Below are 8,595 nucleotides of genomic sequence, written 5' to 3'. Positions count from 1 at the left end.
ACAGAGAAAACAAAAGCTTCCATTTACATAAACACCACACACAGTTGTTCACAACAGCTTTATAACCTGTAACATCAGAAATCTAGAAAGAAAAATATGAATGAATTGTTAACAAAAGACCCTGTTCATGTGTATACTATAGAAAGTTCAAAATAATAAGGAAAGTTCATTCATACATCAGAACAAAGATCTAATGTGGAACTAAAAGTTACATTTATATATAAATGTACATATTTATAGAAGCCTTATTGCTAAGAGCCACAAACTAAACAAAACAAGTATATTCTTCAGAAGATTGATGGTTAGACTGTATAGAGTATGTCCAAACAATGGAATGGAATTCATCAATAAAAAGTCCAAACTATTTATATCACCTTCTCCAAAAGAACATCCCAGAAATTGTAAAAATCAAAAGGTGTGGAAGGTTGTCTTCTAGGCATGGCGTGGCCTTTTTATCTATCAGCTCACAGCAGCAGTAATTACCAGCTTAACACCTGCCACAAGATAGGCTCCTTGTCATAATTAATGTCATAAATGAGGGAGGGGCTCATGAGGTCCTACCCCTTCCTGAGAACATAGGCAGTTAATTGGTTGCTTTGAGAGGGAAGGACATAGTCTAAAGTCGTGTAGTCACTGGTGAGTTGTCTGTGGTCATGTAAATAACCACTTATCGCTGAGCCTTCCTGTAAATAACCTTAATTAAGCTTACTGGGTCATTGCAAAAAAAAAAGACATTAAAGTGGATGGGGTTCTTGTTGGGAAGTGTAGTGAGGAGCTGAGGGCCGCTTTCCTGCCACCCAGCTCCCAGTCGCCTGGCTAGCTTATACGCCGAAATAACAACACACAAACTGTATTCATATAAACACTGCTTGGCCCATTTCTATTAATGTGTGTAGCACCACGAGGTAGTGACTTATCTTGCCTAACCCATGTTTAGTAATCTGTGTAGTACCAGTCTTACCGGGAAAGATTCAGCATGTCTGACCTGGCAGTTTGCTCCATCGTATCTGCCCTGAGAGGAGAGGCATGGCGATTTTCCTCACTTCCCTCTTCCTCCCAGAATTCTGTTCTGTTTACTCTGCCTACCTAATTTTCTGTCCTATCAAGGGCCAAGGCAGTTTCTTTATTAACCAATGACCTTCCTCCATCAGGGAAGAGGAAGGAGGTCCTTGGGAGTATGAGAGAGACTTATGATAATTTTTAAAAATGAAAAAAACATGTTGTTTTAGTTGGGGTTTCTTTTGCTGTGACCATGGCAATTTTTATAAAGAAAAACATTTAATTATGGGTGGCTTACCGTTTCAGAGACTTAGTCTATTATCATCATGGTAGGAAGCATGGCAGTATACAAGCAGACATGGAGAAGGAGCTGAGGGTTCTACAGCTTGATCTGCAGGCAACAGGAAACACCTGTGTTCCACACTAGGTGTAGCTTGAGTGAATAACACCTCAAAGCCTGAATCCACAGTGACACACTTCTTCCAAAAGGGTTACACCTACACCAACAAAGTCACACCTCCTTATAGTGCCACTCCCTTTGGAGGACATTTTCTTTCAGACCACACAAGTTATAAAGTTGTTCTGAACATTTGTGTGTGGCTTTCATATAAATGTAAGCTTTTGTTTTCTCTGTTATGAATGTCATGCGTGCAATTTGTGTGTCTTATGGAGATAGCATGTTTACTTTTAAGAAACTGTCAGTTTTCCAGAATGTACCATTTTACATTTCCAATAGCAAAACATGGGTGACACAGTCTCTCCACATCTATATTTTTGGTTGTTCCATTGTTATTTTTTCTTTCCTGCTTCTATAATATCTTTCTATTTGAAGAATTTCTGTTTGCCATTTTTAAGGGTAAATCTTTTGGGACAGTTCTTTGAATTTTGTTCTCTGTGAGTATGCTTTCCTTTCTCTTTGTCAGCAAAGTGTAATTTCACTTAGTACAGGATTCATGATTGAGAATTTTTGTATTTCAGTAATTGAAAAACTTATACTAATAGAAGTGCCAGTCCACCCAGCAAACATCGTGGATGACAATCCTGCGACACTGAGTAACCCAATTATACCAGAAAATGTTGGAAGCCAAGAACCTGCTGCTGCATCATTTGTCTCTTCAGGAATTGGTGAATTCTAAATAATATAGCATTAGTAGTGCTGTTTCATCTAGATCCAATAACAGCCTCAGGGCACCGCTAGTGGTATCTCCTTTTTTAAACTAAATTTCCAACTACATTGTAACTAAGATACATATAATAGTTGTAAGAAATACTATAGAAATGCCCTTTATGTTCTACCCATGTTTCCGCAACATAATTCACTAAACATAATTTCATCTTTTGGCATGTGACTATGTTTGTAGTCTTTTAAATATTGTATTATACCATGGGTATATTTCAGCTGTTTATCACCTATTTAATGGCAACTAAGTTACTTTCAGTTTTTAATTATAAGTTGCTATAACCACTCATGTATAGGTATTTTAAATTTTTCATAAAATATATTGTGATGGTATTATTTGCTCATGTGTAGGTTTTTGTGTAAACATAATTTTTACTTGGATAAATATTCAAAAGTGTAAATGCTTGGTTACATGGAAATTTCATGTTTGATTTATACAACACTGCTGAACAGTTTTCCTTCAAGGCTGTATCATTTTATATTCCTACAAGCTTTAAGTGATCGAGTTTCCTCAATCTATATTTTTTTCATACCAAAATCATTTTTTGAGAGTGGGACTCCGTCTGTGGTTCAGGCTTTCTTGGAACTCACTACGTATCCCAAGCTGTTCTCGGCTTCCCAAGTACTGGGATTACAGTCACAATGTCTGACTTATTTAACCTTTTTTAGCGCTTCAAGATTTAATATTTCATCACTCTTACCTGAAAATTTTCCTTTAGACATTTATTTTTGCAATGGAATCTCAGTATGTTTGCCTAGACTTGCCAAACTTTTAAGCTCACATGACCCACTCACATCTTTCTCTCAGGCAATAAAGACAATTATAAGCTTGGGCCACAATGACCAACTAGTCATCTTGTTTTCTTCCAGCTTTTTGAGACAGAGTTTCTCTGTATAGCCCTGGCTATCCCAGAACTCACTTTGTAGACCAGGCTGGCTTCAAACAGAGATCTTCTTTCCTCTGCCTCCTAATTCTGGGATTAAAGGCATGCATCACCACAGCACAACCAATTAGCTATTCTTTAAGTTTAATTCAACCAATGATAAATGGGTCAAAGTTTTCCCTCACGTGAGAGCTTCTTTTGTTTACCTTCATTTTTATTCTTTTTGAGCATGAGGATGGGCAAGACTTCTACTACTGAGTCATGTCTCTAGCCCTTCACGTTAACCCTTTATAGAATGGTATTTTCTGATAGAAAATTTGTGGTCTGGGCTCTTTTCTGTCAGTATTTCAAAACTGTCAAAAATTATAACCAGAATATTAACTGATAGTATTGAAATGTCTTCAGTTTTATGTATATTCATTTTTCTCTTGCTATCTTTTTAGTCAGCATCTAAAATAATGGGTTTAATTATGACATCTTCATACATGTATCAATATACTATGTTCTTACTCACCCTCCTACTGCCCTCCCCATGCCCTCTCCTCCTCTGTTACTTGTATTTGTTTATGAGCATGTTTACATGTGTATTTTATTTCCGTTTTACCATATTTGGGGAATCATGTATCCTTTATCAAGGACATGATTTCCCAAAATTTTAGAACCACCATTAGCTCTCATGTAGCCCTTTTATAGCCACATTGTCTCACATCAATCAACATTACCCCCATTCCTGTCTCTATCTGCTGGCCACTACTAATTTGTTCTCTAAATTCATGAATGTCCACTTTCATATTCTGTGTATTGAATAATGCATGCATGTCCTGTCTTTTGATATTGTGAAATGATGATGTAATCTACAAAGTTCATAGTCAGTAACTACACAATCAAGTAGCAGAAATCACCCCACAGAAGGTTGCAGAATATTTTAAGTAATTTATGGTTTGGTTTTGGACCACATCAATAGCTATCCTTGGTTACATGTATTCACATGTGGAATTTAGTATACAAGTTGGACAGACCTGATAGTTTCACTAAAATTGCTTAGATTTTGTCAGTCCATTTTATATCTTTATACCAGTTTTTATTTCTCTGGGATAAAATCAAAGGATAATTAATAAGCCCTTTGGTAATTGTGTGTTTATCTTTATATGAAACATAAGAACTTTTCTAGTGTAGTGTCACTTTCCTTTCTATCAGCAGTGTATGAATCACTGCATTTTTTCTGCTGCCATCTTACTTACTTTTCATTGTTTGTTTTTCTTCTTGGTTATGTATTCCTTCTGACATAATTTTTCTTTTTTTAACTGTTCAGAAAAAAATTATTTTGAACACATGAAAGGAAAATATAGAGATTACCCTCCCCCAAATAAAGCACAGAAAATCCTTTTTTTCTAAGGTGATGGGGAATCCCAAGAGGTGTCCCTGAGCGATGCCCAGTGCTGCATAAAGTCCTGTGTCTCTTATTCTGCACTCTGAGCTCATGGAGCTGTGCCATGAGCTGGCATAACTTTTCTGATCAAAGGATTTCCCATTTTAAGGGCAAATCATCTCATAACAAGGTTTATTTCTTGTCTGTGAATGTCTTTGTTTTCACTTCTTTACTGAAGACTAGTTTTGCTGGATATAAAATATATGCATATATGTATTTTTCTTATTTGAAAAATATTTTGTTTACAGAATTATCAAACAGTGGAGAAAACAACTCTCAGATAATGAATAACCCACATGTTTTGGAAAATTATGGTAGCCAAACTGTGCCAACCTCTGTCTTTGTTAATCTAGGAATTGGTAAGTTACAAATGATTCTTAGTACAGACAGATTCTTTACTCTAGATGTGTTAAATCAATTCATGTAGGCTAGTGGTAACTTTTTGTAATAAAATCTAATAAAAAATTAAATGTCATTTGAGAATATTTTGGCTTCTCCAGTGAGACACAGCATTTTATAAAACTAAAGTACAATGCCAAATTCAATATATTGGTATTGCTACAATCTGTAGATTTTATTAGAATTTCTTTAGTTTTACTTGAATTTGTGTGTTTGCATGTATAGGCATTTGACTTTATGCAATTTTAGGACACTTGTAGACTTCCAAATGATTGCAGTTGAGGTACGGAATATAAGAATTCCACCTGTTGCTCTTTAAAACCTGTTCCCTCCTACTTCTGTTCTGCCCAGTCTCGACCACTAATCTCTTCTTCCTCTTTCTAGTTTTATTTTTTTTAACATTTTAGTATAGATATACTCAAATGCCATACACACAGAAATGTTTTGAAACTGGGTTTTTATTTCACCCAGTATAATTATCTGGAGAATTCATCCAATTGACTCCATGATTTAGTAATTATCAGTTACTCATTTTTTAAAACCACTGAGTACCATAGGCAGAGGCCGCTTGTTTGTTCCCATCTACCCAGAACTGAAAATAATCACACATAAACTATATTATTTAAATCACTGCTTGGCCAATAATTTAAGCATATTGCTAGCTAGCTTTTATATCTTTGGTTAACCCATTTCTACTAATCTGTGTATTGCCACAGGGCTGTGGCTTACCGTCAAGGTTCTGGAGTGTCTGTCCCCAGTGGAGGCTACATAGCTTCTCCTTGACTCTGCCCCCCCCCTCTCTCTCTCTATATATATATATACACACACACACACACATATACACACACACACATACACACACACACACACACACACACACATATATATATATATATATATATAGAGGGGGGGGGCAGAGTCAAGGAGAAGCTATGTAGCCTCCACTGGGGACAGACACTCCAGAACCTTGACGGTAAGCCACAGCCCTGTGGCAATACACAGATATATATATATATATATATATATATATATATATATATATATATATGTGTGTGTGTGTGTGTGTGTGTGTGTGTGTGTGTGTATGTATATATATATAATCAGAAGGACCTCCCACACCAGAGTACTATTCCATAGTATGCTTCAGGCTCAGTGTTCTCTCTCTTTTTCTTTCTGCTCTGCCACTCCCTCCCTCCCCCTCTTTTTCTTCCCATTTAATATCTTGGTCATTTCCTATTTGGGGTTATTATATTAGAAGTAAAGTAGCAGGACTGGGGAAATGGTTCAGCATGCTGACTGGAGTCAAATCCTCACCACTCCTATAAATGGCAGGTAGGCAAGGTAGCCTGCTTATACTGCCAGTACTTGAGATGTAAAGATGGTGAAACCCAAATCATTAGTCTATGGGTTCAAGTGAGAGATTTTTTTGCCTCTGTAAGATGGAGAGCAACAAGGATGACACTCAGTGTCAATCTGTGGCCTCCATATGCATGTGCAGACACTTGTACCTATAACCATGCCCACACACATACACATATGCACACAGACTACAAAAAAAGATGTAAAGTTGCTGTGAATGCTCATATTGGTTTTTATGTGAATATAAGTTGTCTTTTATTTATAATACTGCACACAAATTCAATTGATGATTCCTATGATAATTGTACATTTCAATTTATAAAATGCTAACAAGCAGTCTTTCTGTCTTGCTTCAACGGTAACTACTGTATGGTCTTTTGACAACACAGATAATTAGTCTGATTTTCATTTTATTTCAATTAAAAGATAAAGCAGAGTGTCTCTACCATTTTCTCTTCCCTTCAGTAATATACGATTATGATCTATTTTTCCCACATGCACATTTCTGCTCTGTCTGTTGCTCTTCCTTCCTTCCTCATGCTGAAAGACCAATTTCTTCATTATATACTTTCAGTCTGAAGAACTGAATTTAGCCATTCTTTGAGGGTAAGTCATTCAGTGCAAGTTTTCAAAGTTTTTCTTTTTCTGAGAATGTCTGTTTTCTCCTTCATTACTGGAGGATGGTACAATTGATACAAAGTAATGAATGAGATTTCTCATTTTCCAGAATTTGACAATGTTTTTTTCCTATTGAAATTTTCCAAATAGGAGCCACACCAGTAATAATACCTCAGATAATGACTTGTGCAACTTCCATGGAGCGTGTTGATGACCACGGTAATGATTTAGTACGCATTAGTGACCAAGGTAATGATTTAGTATTTTCCTTCATTGGTCTGATTTAGTGGGATGGTTTTAGCTGATATTGATAATAATGACATGCATGGAATGCATTTTGTAAAAGGGACTGTAATGATCAGCTGAAATGTTTCTTCTCATTTATAATCACCCCACAATGTTGATACTTTTTATTACTGCCTTTCCCAACAACATTTTACATCGCAGGACGTGAGTGATGCTGGTAAAGCTTTATCCCTATTTTTCCTCTGACTTTAAAGTTCATGTTTCTTACTCTAATGTCTTAATATGGCACAGTAGCAGAGTTGAGAAGATTCTAGGCTATAGGCCTCTAAGGGAAATTTTTCCAAATATGTCTCTTGTTTTCTAAGTATTTATCGCTTATTAATATTCTTTAGCACAGATCAGCAAACTTTTTCTGTAAAGGGATAGATGGTATTTTTGTCATAGGTGTTTATACCCACTGTGGTAACAAGAAATCCACCATATATTACATATCAGTGGATGAGTGTGACTGTAAACAATTGCACTTTTACACAGATAGGTCCTGAGATTGGCCAATGGATGGAGATTTTCTAACTCCTAAAGGACAGTAGTTATTTTGTTTCTTAAACTAGAAAAAACTTGGACAATTGTTATAGTAAAAGTAACAGTTTGATACACTTTTGTAAGAATTATAAATCATTGCAATTTTAAAAGATTGTTCACATACTCATATGTTGTAGGAGCTGCGGGCTGCATTCCTGCTGCCCCAGCTCCCAGCCGCCTGGCTAGCTTATGCTCCGAAATAACAACACACAAACTGTATTCTTTTAATCACTGCTTGGCCCATTATATCTAGCCTCTCCTCAGCTAACTCTCGCACCTGGACTGGCACATTTTTAATAATGTGTGTAAAACCCCAAGGTGCGCTTACCGGGAGGATTCTTGCCTACGTCCATCCTGGGTCGGAGCTTCATCGCGTCTGCCCCAGAGAGGAGAGCTATCAAGTCTGAGCTCACTTCCTCTTCCTCCCAGCATTCTGTTCTGTTTACTCCACCCACCTATGTTCTAACCTATGAGGGCCAAACAGTTTCTTTATTTTTTAACCAATGACCTTCCTCCATCACTCATATAGAAGTATTTAAAGACAATTATCACATTTACTCACTCATAGGTGCTTTTTAAACATAAAGTGATGAAAACCAGCCTACAAACCACAATCTAAGAGAATTTAGAAAACAATGAGGACACTAAGAGAGACTTACATAAATCTAATCTACATGGGAAATAGAAAAAGACAAGACCTCCTGAGGAAATTGGATCTTGGGGACCTTGGAGGAGGTTGGAGGGGAGGGGAGAGGTAGGGAGGGGAGCAGAGAAAAATGATATATTTTACAAAACGAATAATTGGCATGAATGTGGAAAAAAGAAGTATTTATACTAGTTGATCCATTAATCCCATTTTTCCAGAAGGTATAATAAAACATTGCATTTAAAATGTTTGC

Source organism: Microtus oregoni, unplaced genomic scaffold (assembly GCF_018167655.1).
Source record: "Microtus oregoni isolate MIOR12 unplaced genomic scaffold, Mior012 000074F_006, whole genome shotgun sequence".
NCBI classification, from domain to species: Eukaryota; Metazoa; Chordata; class Mammalia; order Rodentia; family Cricetidae; genus Microtus; species Microtus oregoni.
This window is presented reverse-complemented; position numbering follows the sequence as displayed.